Below are 23134 nucleotides of genomic sequence, written 5' to 3' on the forward strand. Positions count from 1 at the left end.
ACGATCATCAATGTCTAGTATGTTGTTGCTGATAATATTTCCTTGGGAATAATGTCACTCCGTGCACTCCCAGCTATTATTAGATGGCACAGTTTACTATCTGGCCAGGCCGTTCCTATGTGCTCCATCATGGGTGACTTTTTTCCTGAAAATTCACAGCTATTTAAATGAATTACTCACGATGACACCAGGTTGGAAATTAATGCACAGACTGGATCCTGTCATTGGAAAGTCTGTGTATTCGTTGCACTAACTACAATCTGTACTGTTCTAGCCCTGGCAGCGAGGCTGTGAACAGATGTAGCGTTGGCAGCAAAGAAGAACTGGAAGTCTGTTAACGATCCCAGCAAAAGAACTGATTCAGGAAAGAAAAAGTGACTGGACAGCGCCTGCTGGGAACACGTTTGCTGCGAGTGCAAGTTCCTTTTTTAGTATTTTATTATGCTTATAGCTTAGAATATAAAAACGAACTTGTTTTTTAAATCCCTCGTGTATAGGTATGGCCAATGTGAATGACTTGGAAAGCCATCAAAATTTATTCTCAGGATATTTTTTCAACCAAGTTAAAGAGAATCTGTCAGCAGATTTGTACGTATGTAATCTGAGAGCCGCATGATGTAGGGGCAGAGACCCTGATTCCGGTGATGTGTCACTTACTGGACTGCTCGATGTAGTTTTTTTCTGCTGTAGAAGGAGCAGTAGTCAGAATACTGAACACTGTATAATCCCGCCCATACCCTTAATTGGATGTGCACTGTCAGTAAGCTGTCAATCAGTGCTGGGGGAGGGGTTACAGAGATTAGCCTGACTGGCCTGCACGTGAGACCTAGTCCTGCAGTGATAATCTCCTGCTGATAAAACACCGATTGTACTGAAACTACAGTAAACTGTTGAGCAAGTGACACATCAGGCTCTCTGCCCCTACATTATGCTGTTTTCAAATTACATAGCAAAAAACAGTTTTTCTTTAAGAAATAGTCCCTTGTGACAAAGTCAGTGCTTAATGAGATCTTTATTTGCTGGATCTATGGGGCCCATTAGTATGTTCCTGCCTAGGTCCACCAGTGGATCATCTAGTACTCTAGTGGGCTGTCTGACCATGACTATGTCTCTCACCCATTGGGATGTTGTGTATTTTCGTTGCACAAAAAAATGCAGTTCCAGCAAAGTGGATGGGATTTATAGAAATCTCATGCCCACCGAGATTTATTTTGCACAACATAAACTGACCTGTGGTGCATTTCAAATCCGCAACATGTCAATTTCTCTTATGGGTGTGTTGAGTTTTATCACTAGTAGTGTTGAGCATTCCGATACTGAAATATCGGGTATCGGCCGATATTCACTGTATCGGAATTCCGATACTTAATTCCGATACTTTTATAATATCGAATACCGGAATCGGAAGTTCCCATAATGCCTGCGCTCTGCAGTGTCTGTGAAGGATGACAAGCTGGATGGCAGCGCTCAGCTGCGATCCAGCTTGTCATCAGAATGCCATCCCAGCGTGGGAGAATTCTCATGATTGTTTAAAAGCCGGCGCGCGGTAAAAAGCCGCCGGCTTTTAAACAATCACGCAGCCCCATACTGCTTCCCCGCAGCCTCCCACCCCGATCCTCCGCTCCCCTCGCCACCTCCAATCCCAATCGTAAATTAGGACCGGGCGGGGAGCGCAGCACCAAGGAGCGAAGGACCCGGGCGGGGAAGCCGGCAGTGAAAAGACTTCACCGCCGGCTTTCCCGTTCTGTGCTGCGCTTTCCCGCCGGTTATTTCAAATGAACAGCTGAGGTATCAGGTGATGCCGATCAGCTGTTCATTTGAAGTCGCCGCGTTGCCCTCAGAGGGTTCATGTGAGTTCATGCTTGACTGCATGAACTCACATCAACTTTCCCACGGCCGCACAGGTCAGCCACTCCTCCCAGACCCGTCATGATTAGTGTGTGCGGGGTGTGTGTGTGTGCGGGGTGTGTGTGTGTGCGGGGTGTGTGTGTGCGCGGGGTGTGTGTGTGTGCGGGGTGTGTGTGTGTGCGGGGTGTGTGTGCGGGTGTGTGTGCGGGGTGTGTGTGTGCGGGGTGTGTGTGTGCGGGTGTGTGTGCGGGGTGTGTGTGTGTGCGGGGTGTGTGTGTGCGGGGTGTGTGTGTGCGGGTGTGTGTGCGGGGTGTGTGTGTGTGCGCGGTGTCTGTGCGGTGTGTGTGCGGGTGTGTGCGTGCAGGCAGACATAGGCCGATGTGACACTACTACTCCCATCGGCCTATGTCTGTCCCCGGTCCACTCGTGCCAGCAGGATCAGCTCGATGGGAGCAGTAGTTCCCATCAGCCTGATCCTGCTATATAAATTGCCCTACTGTGTCCCCAATACATTTTAAATACATGTCATTGGTGGCCAGTGGTTACCTACAATAAATTAGTTTATACATTACCTGTCCCCGCCGATCGCCACCTAAAATAAAGTAAAAAATAAAAAACTACACCTATACTCACCTAGACACCTAATTCCCCGAAGCCATCGATCTCCTGTAATAAAATATAAAATAATAAACCACAACCTTATCCTTACCCCTCCGTAGCAGTCCACGAGTGTCCCACGAAGATCTCCAGTTCAGAGCAGCCACATAGAATGTGACCGCTCTGAACCGCTGCCGCCGCTAGAATGACGGGGCCGTAAGGGTTCACCGGAGTTCAGGCAGCGCTGCTCCGGTTAGCTCCTTTACGGCACTGCTGTATCGTGAGAAATTCCCACGGTACAGCACTGCCGTAAAGGAGGTCTCCGGAGCTGCGCTGCCTGAATGCACTCCGGTGACCTCAGTCAGTGGCTCCCGCTGCCGGGAGCGGACGTGTTCCCGGCAGCGTGAGCTTACAGCAGCCATGCACAGCTGTCACCATCTCCAGATGTGACAGCTGTGCATGGGAGATCAGCGCAGGAACGTGGACAGGTAACTATTTTTTTTTTAGTAAACTAAGAATTAAATAAAATGGTGTGTTTTATTTCAAATAAATTATTTTTTTCTGGGTGTAGTGTGTTTTTTCTTTTTAACACTTTGTAGGTTAGTAATGGGGGTGTCATATAGACGGCCATCATTACTAACCTGGGCTTCATGGCAGCTTCATGGTCCCCACCACTATTACCCCCTGCCACCGCACCAGGGCAGCGTGGAAGAGCGAGGCTAAGTGCCAGAATTGGCGCATCCTATGGATGCGCCATTTCTGGGGCGGCTGACGGCTGGTGTTTCTAGCCTGGGAGGGGGCCAATATTCATGGCACCCTTCCTGGGCTATTAATATCAGCCCCCAGCTGTCTGCCTAGCCTTTGCTAGCTATTAAATTAGGGGGGACCCCACGTTATTTTTTTGGGGGGGTTCCCCCATTTTAATAGCTAGTAAAGGCTAGGTATTCAGCTGGGGGCTGATATTAGTAGCCTGGGAAGCTCCGTGGGTATTACCCCCTTCCCAGGCTTCAAACATTTGCCCCAGCTGTCTGCTTAACCTCCGCTAGAGCCTAAAATTAAGGGGAACCCCACGCCAATTTTTTTTTAAATAAATCCTTTATTTTAACACTAAATGACAAGTACAGTAATCAACACTGTCACTGTACTTCATATATATGTGACTGACATGTTTCTATCTATCTAATCTATGTGTGATTCTCTATTCCTTCTATTCTAAATTGTCGGGTACAGATGCTGAATTGCCGGCCGGCTTTCTTAAAGAGACGGTGCATGAAAACACTATTATTTTTTTAAATAAATCCTTTACACTAAATGACAAGTACAGTAAGCAACACTGTCACTGTACTTCATATATATGTGACTGACATGTTTCTATCTATCTAATCTATGTGTGAAGCTCTATTCTGTCTGTTATAAATTGTCGGGTACAGATGCTGAATTGCCGGCCGGCTTTCTTAAAGAGACGGTGCTTGAAAACACTATTATTTTTTTAAATAAATCCTTTACACTAAATGACAAGTACAGTAAGCAACACTGTCACTGTACTTCATATATATGTGACTGACATGTTTCTATCTATCTAATCTATGTGTGATTCTCTATTCTGTCTGTTATAAATTGTCGGGTACAGATGCTGAATTGCCGGCCGGCTTTTTTAAAGAGACGGTGCACGAAAACACTATTATTTTTTTTAAATAAATCCTTTACACTAAATGACAAGTTCTGTAAGCAACACTGTCACTGTACTTCATATATATGTGACTGACATGTTTCTATCTATCTAATCTATGTGTGAAGCTCTATTCTTTCTGTTGTAAATTGTCGGGTACCGGTGAATGCCGCTGATGAATTGCCGGCTTTTCATGTCATTCTACATTATTCTTAGTTGTTTTACTTCATGTAGAATTAACCTACAAGGAAAGAAAGGGTTTATTTTCATTCCGATATTTGTGTCCCATTGACTTGCATTGGTTTCCGGTATCGGAATCGGCGATATCCGATACTTTTTGGGTATCGGCCCGATCCAATCCGATACGATATTTCCTGATATCGGAAGGTATCGCTCAACACTAATCACTAGAAGTCCCAGAGAGGGGTCATTTAACATTTCTACCTTTGGAACCCAGAGACGGGTCGAATGACCTGAAGGATTTTAGCTAACATCCTATAATCACCATCTTTTGTTCTGTAATTAAGGCCATTACTGTCGCATCACAGGAGGTTGTTGTTTTCCATTGAGTTTAGCTATTTAGTTTCTAGTTAGTTCTATTCAGTTTATTGTATTTGATAGTATAAAGACTATACATATTGTATTTAGTTTAGTTTTATTTGAGCAAAAAAGCACTGAACAATGAATCATTTTTTATATATTTTAAATAGAGAATTAGAAATTTTAGAGCAAGAGTACAGCTGTGAGTAATGACCAGAAGCATTTGTGTCTAAGGCCTCAAGCACACTAGCGAAAAAAAATCGTGCGAAAATCGCATCGCAATGCGATGTGATTTTTTTTCTGCGATTTGCCAATGTATTTCAATGGCACCAAGCACACCTGCGATTTTTTTTGTGTGATTTTTTTCATAGGTGCGATTTTCCTGCGATTTTTTTTTTGTGCGAAAAAATCCCAGAGGAGTGATCTATATGACCAATGGGACAGATCGCAAAAAAATCACAAGTAGCTGCGATTTTTTTGCGATTTTTTTTCGCACCCATTGACTTGAATGGGCTGCGATTTTTTTCGTGCGATTTTTTTTCGCGTGAAATTCACACAAGAGGACTGAAATTTCAGTGTGAAAAATATGCAAAAGAACAACTGTTATTTGTTTCCATGCTTTTTAATTTTTTTTTATTTTTATTTTCAATAAAGGGTTATTTCACACCAACATCAAACAATAGTCACATTTTGAGCAGTGTATAAGCGGCATGGCCAAACAAATGTGACAAGACAGTGAACAAGAAAACAATATCATCAAATTATACAACAGGGAGGGATGTTGGGGGAGGAGAAGTGGGAAGAGGGGAGGGGGGGAAAGGGTAAAGACAAATACATGGGGGTAGGAGAGTAAAGGAGCACGCATCAAAGGATGCTTTTTATTTTTGTTATAAAAATAATAAAAAAAATACAAGGAATAAAACAATTCCACACATATTTACAATAGGCTGCAGTGGGGGGCTGCGTGTGTGTCTGTGAGTGGCATGTCCTTCTTGTGTGGCTAGCATTTCAGCACTCACTCAGCAGTCTGTCTGCACTGTCGGAACATACCTGGCACTGCCTGGGTATGTCCCTGGTACATTTGCCACACGTGTATTTGTAGCAGTCAATACATCTCTCAGTTGCACAATTGTTCGTGCATCGATGGTTGACCTGACACTTCGCCCTTTTGCCAGGGCTGGGTGTGGAAGGTTGTCGCCGAAGGAGTTTCTCCTTGCGTGCCTTCTTTTCAGTCACATGAGAGCCACCTAACTCTTTTGCAAGCTCAACCAGGAAGTCCACCCGTCTCTCCTGCACCCCAGTGCATGCCTGATAAAGAACATGAGCATTCAGTGCTGCCATGTCAATCATGTTGTAGAACACGGCAACTGGCCATCTCCGTGTTCCTGCACGCACGCTGTACTCCCGCACCATTTGGTCCATTACATCCACACCGCACTTTGTGTGGTTGTATTGTGTGACCGTGTTTGGCTTCCTTTTGTTAGTATTCTCAGTCTCAACCACGCTGTGCATGCTGCTGAGAATGTAGACTGCCTTCTTTCGTTTGGGTGCATACACTGTCAGTGTGGCACCAGTGGTTGAAAACACCTGAGTGGTGAATTCAGTGCGGTCCATCTGTCTAGCGGATTGAGGAATTTCCCGGCGACTCTTGTTGACTGTGCCGAGGATAGTGGTTTTCCGGCTAAGCAGTCATTGTGCAAGTGACAATGATGTAAAGAAATTGTCTGTGGTTACAGTTCTGCCCTTGTCCATGAATGGTTCCATCAGCCTCATCACAACAGTTTCGGACAGTCTCTCCCCGCTGGTACGACTGGGGTCCTTACCAAGATATGGGAGGACATTACAGATGTACTTTGATTTCAAGTCGCAAGCCACCCAAAACTTGATGCCAAACTTGTCTGGTTTTGTTGCAATGTATTGCAGAAAACAGCAGCGAGTCTTTGACGGGAAAAGCTGTTCATCAATAGTGATGTGTCGGCCAGGGTTGTAGGATGCGATGCAGTTGGTGACAAACGATCTCCACACATCAGAGATTGCAGCAAACTTATCGGTCTCCACTCGCTCACTGCGTGTGAACATGTCATCAAAGCGTAGGTGTTGCATGATGTCTTGGAAGCGGTTTCGGGTCATAGTTGCAATGATCCTTGGGTTTGCCAGGTTTGCTGACCAGCAGTCACGTAGTGATGGAACCTTGGTCACCCCCCGCAAGATAATGACTGAAATAAATGCCATTAGTTCCGGGAGACCCATGAACCAATCCACCTGCTCCGTGTGACGTGCATGTTGAGTAGTCCATTCTTGAATGCTACGAAGCATGTCAAGAGTGATAAAACAGAGGAAGCTCTGAAGGCGACTCCGGACACTTCGTCTGGCCTTAGCACTTGGCTCTCCATCTGTAGGGTACGGTTCTATTGGGGTGAAATGGAGACGTTTCCACACGTGTACTTCACGCCACACTGTGCCATCTTTTGCGGTCTCTGTCGGCTCACTCGCCAACCAAGCTCTCTTTTTTGGTAGAGGAGGAGTCTCCTCATCTGCAAGATAAATAATTTCAAATGAACATTTTGTTTTGGTTCTAAATAAAAAAGATAGTCAGGAAATAAAAATAGGTAATTTGAAAAATCTAACCTGAAGACAGCTCAGAGTCCGAATCCGGTTGAAGGACTATGTCTTCTCCCTCTGAGTCAGAAGGGTTGGTGTTTCTCAGGATCAGTTCCAATGCCTATTGAATGGTGTGCCTTCTCTGCATTTTGTTTCTTGCGAACAAAATAGGTGAAGCAGTCACCTATTTATCCCCCACAGCACAAAAGGCTGCATGCAAATTTGCTAAGGTGTTAGCAACCTTATGCATATCCCCTGCACCACAATGTAGCTGGGGGGTGGGCAGACACACTCAGGAGCAGCTTACATTCTTTTGTTTACACTCTCTTACAAGACCTTTGTTGAGGTGGATCAACACAACACAATTGCCCCTTGCAGATTCCTCAGGCAATGGCCACATTTACAAATGAAAGGAAGCTAATTGGAGCCATCAGAGTTGTCAGTTTGGACTAAGGGTCATTTGACCCTCTTTCGGGACTTCAGGGGGGAACTCAAAATTTCTGGGACTTCTAGTGTTAAGGAGGTATTTTCCCATAGAATTGCATTAGATGTGGAAAATCTGCAAGTAAAAAAATGCATATGCGTTTTAGTAAATTTCTGGACTTCTATCTCATAGAGCAGATCCAGGACGTCATTAGTCTGCAATTGCAATGGGAGCTGCCAACAGCGGATTTTGATGATTTATCCAAGTGCATTCAGTCTGACAATTCTTTGTACCTAATTTAATAGTATAAGAGTGCTGGCCTTGTCTGTATAGTTTTTACAATGTGCATGAAGGGGTGGTCGCCCTCTTGGCCATCCATCCTTATCCACCCATCTTTGTCAGACAGATTTTAATTTGAATTAAATCAGATCCTATCTCTTCCCCAGTGTAATTGAGGCCAGATTAGGCTCATAGAGAGGTGAGTCAATAGGGTCCATCCAATGTGCATTCATGTTTGCAAAACTCCTTTGATTCCTGCAAAACTCCTGTGATTCCTGCAGAATAGCTGTGATTTCTGCAAATCTCCTGTGATTAATCACTGATATGGGGCTTTTGTAATTTAGATCAAAACTTTAAATTAAGTACCTTGTATTTGTAATTTGTAAAGTGACAATGGGATTCATGTATTTATTAATTGCACAATGCTGTTACATAGTGTTGGTATGTAAGTTTGTATATTGGCCATGGTGTATGTGTACCTGCATATTGATCTAGTGCAATAGGAGTGTCCGCCTTGTCATGTATTTTCTCCATCTTTGCTGTTTGCTTGTGAGTTAGTCTTTTTCCCACTTACACAAATTTGTATGTCTAGTGAAGGAATAAACATGCAATGACATCTGTCTGTCTTCATTATCCCCCTCCAGGATATTGTTTACCATGAGTAATTTGCAGACTCCTGAAAAAATATATATTTAATTTATTCTATAAGGAAAAAAACAGAAAAAGTAAGTAAACATGTATCAGCACTACTAAAATAGAAACATATGCAAATTCTACTGTTCATTGTTTAGACGCTATAAAGGCGCTGTTCCATCAGGCCATCCTCTGTCCTCATGCCCTCTTAGTGCATTTCCATGCCATAGGGATGGACCCCTGCTCAAAAGCCCTCTACAAAGCCATTACATTGATTGGGCATTACGCTGATTGGGCGCAGGGCTCACGTGTCATAACAACCACACAAAAGAACCCCAGGAACTATAAAGGCGCCGGCACATGGGGTGAGCATACAGTAAGAGTTTTTATTTTATGGGTGCCAAACATTCAGATCGAGAAAGGGTTGGCCTAATAGTGGACAACTGCTTTAAGAGGCCTAAAGAGATGATGTCTCTGAGACAAGCAGGACAACTTGTAAAACCTGATGTGGAGCACAACAAATGGCAGTGGCCATAGGGGAAAGGAGACAAGCCTGGGTCAGCTGGGACATGTGCCTAACAGCAGCTATGTAAGCAGCCTGTCTATGAAGTACATTTTTTATCTTTTATTTGACTACATCAGTGGCCAAAGTTGCTCATGGATATTACTGTCATCAACACTTAAAGGAAACCTGCCATGTCCCCAAACGCTATTTACCTGCAGATATGAGGTTAATCTACAGGTTAATAGCACTCTAAAGCCATGCGCCCACCACACTGAATGCCCAGCTACCAGGAGGAAATGCACTTTATTCCATCCGGCAGCCTCCAGTATTCAGTCACAGATACATGGCCGGCGCAGCTTCAGTCACCACTTAGTACACAGCGATCAGCGGTGGTAACTGCTTCCCAGTACTGACTGACAGCGCTGTACTGATAGACTGCTGAGCCAGCTGTCAGTCAGTGCTGGGGCGCAGTTACAGGCGTCACTCCCTGTGTACTGAGCGGTAATTGATGCCGCACTGGCCACGCCTTTATGACTGAAAGCCGGAAGCTGTTGGGAGGAATAAAGTGCAGTTCCTTTCGGAAGGCCAGGCTTTCAGTGTGGCTGCCATATCGCTTCAGAATGCTATAAACCAGCAGATTAATCCCATAGCATTTGGAGGCATGACAGGTTCCCTTTAAACAGCCCCATAGATTTTTTGCAATCTGTAGACCAAAGGCTTTGAGGATCTAGGTGTAGCACAAAGGTTCCTTCATCATAGCTTTCAACTGTATCTGTATCTTCAGGATGAGACTACATTCACACGTTCAGTATTTGGTCAGTATTTCACATCAGTATTTGTAAGATAAAACAAGGAGTGGGTGATAAATGCAGAAGTGGTAACTTGTTTCTATTATACTTTTCCTCTGATTATTCCATTCCTGATTTTGGCTTACAAATACTCATGGAAAATACTGACCAAATATTGAACGTGTGACGTGCGAACGTGGCCTAAAAGTGGTGCTTACCGAGGGATCTGGAGCACTGAACCAGAAATCTTTGGCGATACTGGTTCTACTGACTCCATTGATGGAACCCATTGAACAAAACCTTTTTGCCATGCAGTAGAGAACAGTTTGTGGAGCTTTGACCCCAGATTGACTCTGCTTTGTGCTCAATATACAGGTGCACCTAACAAAATTAGAATATCATCAAAAAGTTAATTTATTTCATTTCTTCAATACAAAAAGTGAAACTCATATATTATATAGAGTCATTACAAACAGAGTGATCTATTTCAAGTGTTTATTTCTGTTAATGTTGATGACTATGGCTTACAGCCAATGAAAACACAAAAGTCATTATCTCAGTAAATTAATATAATTAACAAAAAACACCTGCAAAGGCTTCCTAAGTGTTTAAAAAGGTCCCTTAGTCTGTTTCAGTAGGCTCCACAATCATGGGAAAGACTGTTGACTTGACAGATGGCCAGAAGGCAGTCATTGACACACTCCACAAGGTCCCAGAGTTCCAATTTTCATTTGGAAATCAAGGTCTGGAGTCTGGAAGAACAGTGGAGAGGCCACAATCCAAGCTGCTTGAGGTCTAGTGTGAAGTTTCCACAATCAGTGATGGTTTGGGGAGCCATGTCATCTGCTGGTGTAGGTCCCCTGTGCTTTATCAAGACCAAAGTCAGCTCAGCCGTCTACCAGGAAATTTTAGAGCACTTCATGCTTCCCTCTGCTGACAAGCTTTTTGGAGATAGAAATGTCATTCTGCAGTGACTTGAAAACTTAGGCAAGAAAGTGAAAGAATTGGGAGCGCAGGTGGTCTTCTCATCCATCCTCCCAGTGGATGGCCATGGAAAAATGAGGTGGAATAATATTCTACAGGTGAACAACTGGCTACGTCGATGGTGCCGTCAACAAGGATTTGGATTTCTGGATCACGGAATGAATTACCTATATGATGGACTACTTGCTAGAGATGGGGTGCACCTTACGAAGACTGGAAAACGTGTATTTGGAAGTCGCCTTGCTACACTCATCAGAAGAGCTTTAAACTAGAACAATGTGGGAAGGGAAGCAAAAGGCCAGAAAAAGCTATACAGCTGACAAATACTATTGAGATCTCTGCTATTGGAAGTAGAAAGAAAGAACAAAGACAAAAAAATCTAAATAATAAAAATATGGGAGGAAGAGAAACCAATCACAAACTACAATGTTTTTATACCATTGACCAAAGCATGGGCAACAAACAAGGAGAATTGGAACTACTAACGCAGGAAAAGAAATATGATGTCATTGGAATCACTGAAACTTGGTGGGACGATACACATGATTGGAATACAAGGCTAAATGGATACAACTTATTTGCAAGAAACAGACTTGATAAACGAGGAGGAGGTGTCGCATTGTATGTTAGAAAAGCGTATATCTGCACAGAGATTGAAGCTTCAGAGACTGGGAGTTCTGTGGAAACTGTTTGGGTAAGAATACAAGGAGAGAACAACGGAAAGGAAACCATTGTAGGCATTTACTACAGGCCACCTGGGCAAGCTGAAGATATGGATGAACTCTTTATGTATTAAATGACCAAGTTCTCCAAAAAATATGACGTAGTGTTCATGGGAGATTTCAACTATCCAGACATTTGTTAGGAATCTCTCTCAAGTAAAACTAACAGGTCAAGCAAATTCTTATCCTCTCTTGCTGACAACTTTATCTTCCAAAAGGTAGGGGAGAAAACAAGGGGATCTGCTACTTTGGATCTGATCCTTATAAACAGGGAGGAAATGGTTGAGGAGGTAAAAGTGGCTGGGGCCCTAGGAGGCAGAGATCATGCTATTATAGAATTTTGGATAACTAGAGGAGGAAGACATGTGAAGACTCAAACTTCAAGGTTAGATTTCAGAAAGGCAGATTTTAAGCGACTCAGAAAGAGAATAGGAGGGATCCAATGGCTGGATGTCCTTAAGGACAAAAATGTCCAGGAAGGATGGGAAATTTTTAAAAATGAGATTCTCAAAGCACAATCGTTAACAATCCCAAAAAGTAGGAAGCATGGGAAGCATTTAAGGAAACCAAGTTGGATGAACACAGAACTTAAACACATGCTGAAAAGAAAGAAAGAAATGTTTATCAAACGGAAAGAGGGAGGCATATCTAAAGAAGATTATAATGCAGTCTGCAGAACCAGTAGGGCACGTATCAGGTTAGCTAAAGCTGACAATGAATTAAGGCTTGCAAGAGATGTCAAAAGCAATAAAAAAGGATTTTGAGGGTATGTCAAAAGTAAAAGAAAAGTCAAAGATGCTATAGGATTTTTACAGGATGAAAATGGTGAAATGGTAAGAAAGGATGTTGAGAAGGCCTAACTTTTTAATTCCTATTTTGCATCAGTTTTCTTTCAGAAAGAAAATGTAACATCAACTGATCTTCACTGTCCTATTAAAGTAATAGAAGAATCCAGGTTATCTGTAAACAGAAAGATTGTGAATATTTAGCTAACATGAATGAGTTCAAGTCTCCAGGTCCAGATGAATTACACCCCAGAGAACTAAAGGAGATCGAAATTTTAGAAACAATCTCCATAATCTTTGAAAATTCTTGGAGAACAGGAGAAGTCCCAGAAGACTGGAGAAGAGCAAATGTTGTTCCTATCTTCAAAAAGGGGAAGAAGGTGGACCCAGGGAACTATAGGCCGGTGAGTCTGACTTCTATACCAGGAAAGATCTTTGAACAAATTATTAAACAACATGTATGTAAGTACCTGGATAAGAATGAAGTGATTAACCAGAGTCAGCATGGGTTTGTAACTAACAAGTCATGTCAGACTAAATTAATTTCCTTCTATGACAGAATCACTGACTGGGTGGATCAGGGAAATGCTATAGATATAGTATATCTTGACTTCAGCAAAGCATTTGACAAAGTATCTCATACCATCCTTATTGAAAAAATGACCAAGTATGGAATGGGCAAGGCAACTGTTAGGTGGATTCATAACTGGCTTAGTGATCGGTGTTACGCTCGAGCCCGGACTGACTGGTGAGAGTGTGATTAGTGATCCCACTGTACCATGAACCGAGGAGTGCCTGGAGGGGCGTAACTAAGTATCAACCCCAATCCGACCAAGGTCGCACGGCGGCTCAGTCGACTCCGTGAACCATGGAGGAACCGAGCAGAGGGGCCAGGTGCTACTCCAAGTCAGACCCCGGTCACAGCTGTTGACCCACACCGGGGAATGCGGGAACAGGCAGGTTAGCTGGTATGCAGACAGGTGGGTACTGGCAGGCACGGCTGGTATGAAAGCAGGGGCGTATTTAGCAGGCACGGCTGGTATGAAGTCAGGTGGGTACTGGCAGGCACGCTGGTATGCAGACAGGCGGGTGCTGACAGGCACGGCTGGAATGCAGACAGGCAGATACTGGCAGGTATGAACGCTGGCTGGATAGGGACCAGTACAGACTGGGATACAGGAACAGAGCCGCAGGAGCGGTGGACTAGCAGAGCAAAACCGCAGGAGCGGTGAACCAGCTGAGCGGAGCAAAACTGCAGATGCGGTGAACAAGCAGAGCGGAGCAAAACCGCAGGAGCGGTGAACAAGCAGAGTGGAGCAAAACCGCAGGAGCGGTGAACAAGCAGAGCAGAGCAAAACCGCCGGTGCGGTGAACAAGCAGAGCGGAGCAAAACCGCAGGTGCGGTGAACAAGCAGAGCAGAGCAAAACCGCAGGTGCGGTGAACAAGCAGAGCGGAGCAAAACCGCAGCTGCGGTGAACAAGCAGAGCGGAGCAAAACCGCAGGTGCGGTAAACAAGCAGAGCGGAGCAAAACCGCAGGTGCGGTGAACAAGCAGAGCGGAGCAAAACAGCAGGTGCGGTGAACAAGCAGAGCAGAGCAAAACCACAGGAGCGGTGAATAAGCAGAGCGGAGCAAAACCGCAGGAGCGGTGAATAAGCAGAGCGGAGCAAAACCGCAGGTGTGGTGAACAAGCAGAATGGAGCAAAACCGCAGGTACGGTGAACAAGCAGAGCAGAGCAAAACTGCAAGTGCGGTGAACAAGCAGAGTGGAGCAAAACAGCAGGTGCGGTGAACAAGCAGAGCAGAGCAAAACCACAGGAGCGGTGAATAAGCAGAGCGGAGTAAAACCGCAGGTGTGGTGAACAAGCAGAACGGAGCAAAACCGCAGGTACGGTGAACAAGCAGAGCAGAGCAAAACTGCAGGTGCGGTGAACAAGCAGAGTGGAGCAAAACCGCAGGTGCGGTGAGCAAGCAGAGCAGAGCAAAACTGCAGGTGCGGTAAACAAGCAGAGCGAAGCGGAACCGCCGGAGCGGTGAACAAGCAGAGCAGAACAGAACCGCAGGTGCGGTAAACAAGCGGAACAGAGCGGAACCGTCGGAGCTGTGTACAAGCAGAGCAGAACAGAACCGCAGGTGCGGTAAACAAGCGGAGCAGAGCGGAACCGCCGGAGTGGTGAACAAGCAGAGCAGAACAGAGCAGAAGGTGAAGGCAGACAGGACAGGGCTCTGTTCACATGGAACAGACTGGAAAATACAGGAAGATGGTAAGAACACAGGAGGTAGGGAAAGGGAACGAGCAGAACCAGATACACACAAGGTACTTACAATGAAGTAGCGAGTGGACACAAAACTCACAAACAGAAGTACAGAGACAACGAGTTGGAGTTAGGTGCAGGTTCAGACACTGCAGGAAAAGGGGAGGTACGGACATAGAGAGAAACAAGTAACGGGCCAGGACACTGTTCAGACAGGAACTGAACCGGGAACAAGATACAGGAACGAGCCTGGGAACTCAGCCCCCAGGGTGGCGGAAACAGACTAGAAGTCAGAGGTACAGGTAGCAGCCCTGGGTACTCAGCCCCCAGGGTGGCAGAACAGACTAAAAGTCAGAGGTACAGGTAGCGGCCCTGGGTACTCAGCCCCCAGGGTGGCAGAAACAGACTAGAGTCAGGACAGGACCTGGAAACTCAGTTGCAAAGACAAACTGAGTGAAAGTGTTGCTCAGGCACCTCCTACTGAGTGGAGTGGGTTTAAATATCCAGTGACTCACAGCAATAGGCTGGGGATGCATTAGGACTGTGCACACAGTAGCTATAAGAAACAAACAAACAGAAAGCCACGCCGACGCCGTAAGCAATCAGACAAGAGACATGGACACAGCAGGAACTGAAACAAAGAGTGCAGCATGGATTGACAGGTAAGATTGCGGTCTTGCATGGTGGGAGGTGGTGCACCATGCAAGCACGCTGCCAGGAATGTTACAATCGGACTCAAAGAGTGGTCGTAAATGGCTTCACATCCAGTTGGATGAATATCTCAAGTGGGGTACCAAAGGGCTCTGTCTTGGGACCTGTATTGTTCAACATCTTTATCAATGATTTTGATGAAGGAATTGAGGGTAAACTGATTAAATTTGCTGATGACGCAAAGCTAGGAGGGATAGCTAATACTAGAGAAGAGAGAGAGAGGATTCAAAAAGACCTAAATAAACTGGAGCAGTGGGCAGCAACCAACAGAATGGTTTTTAACAGGGAAAAATGCAAAGTACTACATCTCGGCAATAAAAATGAAAAAAGCATATACAGAATGGGAGGAATAGAGCTAAGCAACAGTACATGTGAAAAAGACTTAGGTATACCAATAGATCATAGACTGAGCATGAGTCAACAGTGCAATGCAGCAGAAAAAAAGGAAAATACAATTCTGAAATGTACTGACAGAATCAAACAGTCTAGATCACGTGAAGTCATTATCGCACTTTACTCCTCTTTGGTCAGACCTCATCTGGAATACTGTGTACAGTTTTGGGCACCACATTTTAAAAAAGACATTGACAAACTGGAGCAAGTTCAGAGAAGAGCGACCAGAATGGTGACTGGTCTGCAAACCATGTCCTATGAGGAACGGTTACAGGATTTGGGAATGTTTAGCTTGCAAAAAAGAAGACTGAGAGGAGACTTAATAGCTGTCTACAAATATCTCAAGGGCTGTCACATTGTAGAAGGATCATCTTTATTCTCATTTGCACAAGGAAAGACTAGAAGCAATGGGATGAAACTAAATGGGAGGAGACACAGATTAGATATTAGAAAAAACTTTTTGACAGTGAGGGTGATCAATGAGTGGAACAGGCGGCCACGAGAGGTGGTGAGTTCTCCTTCAATGGAAGTCTTCAAACAGAGGCTGGACAGACATCTGTCTGAGATGATCTAGTGAATCCTGCTTTGAGCAGGGGGTTGGACCACATGACCCAGGAGGTCCCTTCCAACTCTACCATTCTATGATTCTATGATTCTCCAGCAGGACTTGGCACCTGTCCACACGGCCAAAAGTACCAATACCTGGTTTACAAACAACAGTATCACTGAGCTTGATTGGCAGCAAACTCGCCTGACCTTAACCCCATAGAGAATCTATTATAGAGAATCTATGGGGTATTGTCAAGAGGAAGATGAGAGACACGAGACCCAACAATGCAGACGAGCTGAAGGCTGCTATCAAAGCAACCTGGACTTCCATAACACCTCAGCAGTGCCTCAGGCTGATCGCCTCCATGCCACGCCGCATTGATGCAGTAATTGATGCAAAAGGAGCCCGACCAAGTATTGAATGCATTTACTGAACATACATTTCAGTAGGCCAACATTTTGGATTTTAAAAACATTTTTCAAGCTGTTGTTATAAAGTATTCTAATTTACTGAGATAATGGCTGTAAGCCATAATCATCAACATTAACAGAATTAAACACTTGAAATAGATCACTCTGTTTGTAATGACTCTATATAATATATGAGTTTCACTTTTTGTATTGAAGAACTGAAATAAATTAACTTTTTGATGATATTCTAATTTAGTGAGAAGCACCTGTAATCCATGGTCTAGACCTCACTATTCTATTACTTTAGAGGGTTGTGAGAACCCAGTGGTGGAAAATTGATCCAATGTTCCTTAAAAGTGTCTAAAGAGGAGCGCCAATTTTTTTGTCACCCCATATGATACAAGGGGAGCTTATTTTGATCTTTGCTACTGTCCCTCTCTATTCTGTGTATGAATAAAACACTGCGCTAATGTCTACACTTAATCTGCCTTTGTTAGCCGGGTGATGGCTTCTGCTCTGTAGTTGGGCTAATTGCTGAGATTCTGCATCGTGGTTCAGATTGTAGGTTGCTATTTCTGTCTGGCACGCATCTCCTTCTATTCCACCCTGTGGCTGCCGCAGCGAGACATTTCTCCTTCTCTGCTGCATTATTAAACACCTCTCCTTCATCCGCCGGGTCAGAGGAGATCACCTTCTAACTGTCCCGCATCTCTCTGTTCAGTTTTTTTTCTTCTCGTAGATGAGTCGGAAAAGTAGAAATTTAGCTGGTAAAGAATGACCTCCATTATTTCTTCAGCTTGTTTGTCAAAAAAGAAAAAGTTTAAGAAAAAACTTTTCCTTTGATCTTTTTCTTACAGAGAAGCCATCAAACTTATAACCATTTCATCTCTACTTTTATCTATTAACCCCTTAAGGACCGCCGGTACACCTTTTTACGGCTGTCAATAAGGGTCCTTACTCCTCAGCCCTGCTTTTTTTACAGGAATTAGTGAATAGCGGCAAACAGCAGGTGTCTTCAAAGAGGTGGTCCGCCATATACTATGGCTTAGCCCCTGCTGCATTAGCCATGATCAGTGCTTACACCGATCATGGATCTTTAACCGCATAGATGCTGCTGTCAATAGCGATCAGGCTTGGACTGGCCCACCGGAGAACAGGAGAATCCTCCGGTGGGCCACCACCCTATTATATAAGCAGTACTTGGCACAATATGCAGTACTTGAATCACTATGTACAGACAGAAAAAAGGGCAGAGAGAAGTGTGCTTGCGTAGGAGCACGATAGAGGACACTGTGGATGACGTAAGACGCATCATCCACATGAACTAAGAAGGAGGACGGTGATTGAAGGAAGAGAGGTGGCACTGAATCAAGACCAGAAACGCACACCAGACCGGACCGTCCCATCTGTAAGTATAGTAAGAGGTCTTTTTTGGGATCTGCAGATTAGATTGGGGACGTACAGACAGCATTCCATTAAGCTGTAAAAGAAGCCCTAAAATAAACATAATGACTTGGGAAAAACACAATTTATCAACAAGTTTTTCCAAATAAATTGAGCAATAGAAGGACGTCAACGTTTAGCTGTTTGGGGATGAAGCAGATAGGGAGCGCTGAGCAGGGTTGACGATCTGATTTTTTTTTCTTGTTTTCTGGACTTATTCAAACAATACGGACAGCCAAGAATTTACACACAATTGGCAACCCTGTCACCAAAATTGATTGGATGGTAGGATGAATTGGAAAGGGATTAGCCAAAGCGAAGAACTTTTTAATTAGTCAGAATGCAATTAAGATGCCGATATCATCACATTATATTTATATATATTAAAAGATTAGAAAAAAAGAGTCTGCCCTTTTCCGGAAACAGTTTAATATTGCAACTCCACCCTAATAACCTTGAATGGGTGCCTATGCCACACGCAGCCCACGGACAAGGTAGGAAGATTAATTATCTATTTCCTATAATATTTGATTCCTTTGTAACCTATTAAAATGTATCACCATAATGCAATGATATGTCAGCGGTGCACTTCTATATGCAGCTTCTCCTAATCCCTTCCATTAGTCGTTTTTTTTTTTTCCTCCTGTGTCCTCATGACAAAACCACAAAGCTCCGCAATCTGTCACTGGAAGTAGCCAGGGATAATCCTTTCACAGCAGCAAATGTTGAAAGAGGGGAAGAGAAAGAGGGCGACGAGTGTGCACAGATTCTGTAAAGACACGTTAGCCGGGATTTGGCAATTCCTTCCTTCTCCTACAGTCCTGCCCACGCAGCGGGGGCTTGTGAGAACACGTGCCTTGGTACACTAATCGGATGATGATGTCAGCAGGTGAATCACTAAGGAGCATTTGGAAAGCGTAAGGCTATCTGGACCGGGCCGCATTATAGTGACAGTACATCGTAAAGATTAAATAGTAGTAGACATGATGAGATCTGCAACGTAACTCACATCAGCCAAAGCGGATACCTATCTGAAGACGGCACTGTTCCACGGTGTTGTAGTGTTGTTTTCCATTCTTTTTTTTTCCTCATTGGCACAGAGCATGATACTGATTGGCCAGTTGAGATGCCTAGATGGAGCTCGAGGCCAGGGGTACCGGCTCTTATAGAAGACACCCAACTATGTTTGGATTTGGAGACTTAATGGCAAATCTCCCTGGGGGAAAAATTACAAAGTAAGGGTTCATTCAGGCGTCCAAATTTCAGGTACTATTTCAATAAGTGGCTTTCATGGGTATCACTTGTATCTGTGATCTTCTATTGAGGAGACATGTCCAATTTTGATCAAAATTGGCAATGCAAGTCTATGGGTCCATGAAAAATACAGAAGCCATCCAAGTGCAGTCTGAAAGGAGAAGGAGGAGAAACTTTTTTTTTTACCGCGTACGAGACAAAATTTTGACCAAACTCTGACCAAAATAATCTGTCCGTTTTTCTCATACGTGAGAAAATCAGGTGTCTGAATGAGTACTTACTCAAGGCTTGGCTGATATGAGTTACTTTTCATATTTTTGGCCAGATCTGTGCCTTGCCACAATTCTGTCTCTGAGCTCCATGGGCAGTTCCTTTGAGCTCATGATTCTCATTTGGTCTGACATGCACTGTGAGCTGTGAGGTCTTATATAGACAGGTGTGTGCCTTTCCAAATCAAGTCCCATCAGTTTAATTAAACACAGCTGGACTCCAATGAAGGAGTAGAACCATCTCAAGGAGGATCACAAGGAAATGGACAGCATGTGACTTAAATATGAGTGTCTGAGCAAAGGGTCTAAATACTTATGACCATGTGATATTTCAGTTTTTCTTTTTTAGTAAATTTGCAAAAACTTCTACATTTCTGTTTTTTTTTCAGTCAAGATGGGGTGCAGAGTGTACTTTAATGAGAAAAAAAATGAACTTTTTAGAATTTACCAAATGGCTGCAATGAAACAAAGAGTGAAACATTTAAAGGGGTCTGAATACTTTCCGTCCCCACTGTATAAAATTGTAGACATATAAATAAATAAATAACAAGGTGATTAAAAAGATGTAAAAATAAATGTAAAAATAGACACAGAGAAATTTCTATAAAAGTGCACAAACACGGTATCCAAAGAGTTTAATATAGTTAAAAAATGAACAGTTATTGGTAGTTCATCAATAAGTAAGTATATATAGTTTATATAAAGACTACAGAAAAAGTGCTGCAGTGCAAAAAAGTGTGTCTCTGTGCAGAAATGATGATCAGGTGTATCACAATATATGTTTCAGTGCCTGCTTAAATCAGCACATGTATACTGCCGCGATCTCAAACAGAACCTAGTCGCTACTGCGGGTTATCATGTTGTTCATATAGGTATGGTAAACTGATACATTTCTAGGATTTACCTGTGTGAGAGCCAGCCAACTATGCCACCAGGATGCGCTAACCCTGACGCACGTTTCGGCATCGGCCTTTGTCAGGGGGTGGCGTCATCCAGAAAGAGTGTACACGCATTGGACTGCTAAGGGCCCATATATTTTTCTTGCACAGGGGCCTCTTTAGTCTGTGTCCACCAGTGATAGGCGTAATTAATTTCATAATGACCTACAACCCCTGGCAAAAATTATGGAATCACCGGGCTCGGAGGATGTTTATTCAGTTGTTTAATGTTGTTGAAAAAAAGCAGATCACAGACATGGCACAAAACTAAAGTCATTTCAAATTCCATAATTTTTTCCTCAGAATTGAGTGATTCCATATTTTTTTCCCTCTGCTTGGTCTGAAAAAAATTACCCATACTGAGTACCACATTTTTTTTTCTTGATTTCTTTTAGTGTTTCTTAAAGCCATAAAGTTGCCATTTGAAATTACTTTAGTTTTGTGCCATGTCTGTGATCTGCTTTTTTTCAACAACATTAAACAACTGAATGAACATCCTCCAAGCCCGGTGATTCCATAATTTTTGCCAGGGGTTGTATAAGTCTCCGTATGCCAACTTGGTGCTCTCCACAATGAGAAACTTTACCCCTTATGGTACGTGAACACATTTTTTCCAGGCCTATATATCAAAGTTTTTCAAGAGGAAAATGCTTCAGGAAATTCTAGCATTTTTTAATTGATCGCTTTCCCGGCATTTTTGACCACACATGAATTTTTTTTTTGCATTTTTGGGGTGACATTTTTACAGGCGTTTATCAGGTATTTTTCTTTTTACGCTGTTCAATAACGAAGAAACTGCTAGCAGATTGTCAAGCAAAAATTATAGCCAAAAAGTCTTTGGAACCTTTCCATCGAATTGTGTTGTAAAGTATAGAGCATCTTCAGAGCAGAAAACACTTGAAGAATGGTCAGGTCACTTCTTTTAACTGCTTGGCGTCTTTGGGAACATGAATTGGATAAAAGACGCTTTCCAACTCGAATGTATGCACAGTTGTTTTTGCATATAAACGCAAAATTTTAATATAAATTTTTTTTTGTGAGCATATAACACTTAGACTGCCAAATTTAAGCGAATATCTTCCTGGAGGGGAGTGATTATCAATTTAGATTTTCCTGATATCCAAACTCCCTTTTCATAAGACATGCCTCTCTGCGCCCTGTTTACTGCACTCTTTGGATGCTAGTGTAAAGCGACCGCAGGTGGTAGCCATGACCGAGCTGTTGTTTCATATTGCCTTGGCACTTTACAGGAAAATCGTGTCCCAGTCCCAATGTGCTGTCCTGCATGCAGTGCATCACTCTCACGTGTAGGCCACAGGCCTCGTCTGTTTCCAGGCCTCCATCTTCCGAAGCTCATAACTCAAGGGACACACAGTTCGTATTAACCAACAACAGTTCACTAGACAGTTCAAGTTTTCAGTATCGGGAACAACACTTCTTGCTCATTACTTCCTTAACACAGTCCGTATCCTTAACACAGTCCTTTTCCAGCATTACTATCCATTTCTCCTGGACTATCCCAACGTTGGCTATAATAGTCTGCCCCAAGGATTTCCTGTCCAGACACAAAGTGCTCCCATGATCCATTACCTTCCCTTCTCGCAGTTCTGCATCCTTCGTCCCCTGTAAGCTAGAGGATAAGGCAGTCTTTCTAGAACCTATACCGAGCCCTGAGCTCCGGACTTTGCAGAAATGTCCACAAGGCCTCCCATGCCATGAACGATAATTCCTTCCTGCCTCCAGCAATCCACTGCACTTGAACTTGACCTTGGTTATGGCACTTCCCTATATGACTAACTATCATTAAGTAGCCTGCTTTATGCTAGCATTATCCTCATCCTGTTGTGAGCTAGTCCCAAACATTAACTGTACCTTATTCTATGTCCCCATAGGATAAGGTACAAAGGGACTATCCCCATCCCATTGTGGGCTAGTCCCAAACATTAACTGTACCTTATTCCATGTCCCCATAGGATAAGGTACATAGGGACCATCCCCATCCCATTGTGGGCCAGTGCCAAACATTAACTGTACCTTATCCTATGTCCCCAGCTAACTACAGTTACTCTCTCATATCAGCATGTACTAAGCCTATTGTCCTTTTCTTATGTCCTAAATCCTAATATATATCTTACTTTAGGCTGTACACTACCATATCACAGTCTATTCATAGTATACATGTTACACTTATGTATTACCTCTACATTACTCATGCTCTATACATTATCACATCACAATACATTACCCAAGATATTCAAAAGATGAATAAAACTATATACATGGCGCGATTGGTGAGTTCAGGGGCAGGAACGCATTAGTACAGTCCACCACTCTTACACTAGCACTGTGTGCCTGATGATGGAGCATATTGACATCACACATGGGAAACCTTCCTGAAGCGTTAGGTTTACTGCCCCATAAAGATTTGCCATCTATTCCAAGAGTCTAACAGTTCTTCCCCTTTTTTCAAGAGTCTTTCACCTATTTTATGAGAGTTGGCAAAAATGTACAGTATAATCCAGATGCAAAATTCACC

Source organism: Phyllobates terribilis, unplaced genomic scaffold, assembly GCF_046119375.1.
Source record: "Phyllobates terribilis strain yellow unplaced genomic scaffold, ASM4611937v1 Scaffold_12__6_contigs__length_324123572, whole genome shotgun sequence".
NCBI classification, from domain to species: domain Eukaryota; kingdom Metazoa; phylum Chordata; class Amphibia; order Anura; family Dendrobatidae; genus Phyllobates; species Phyllobates terribilis.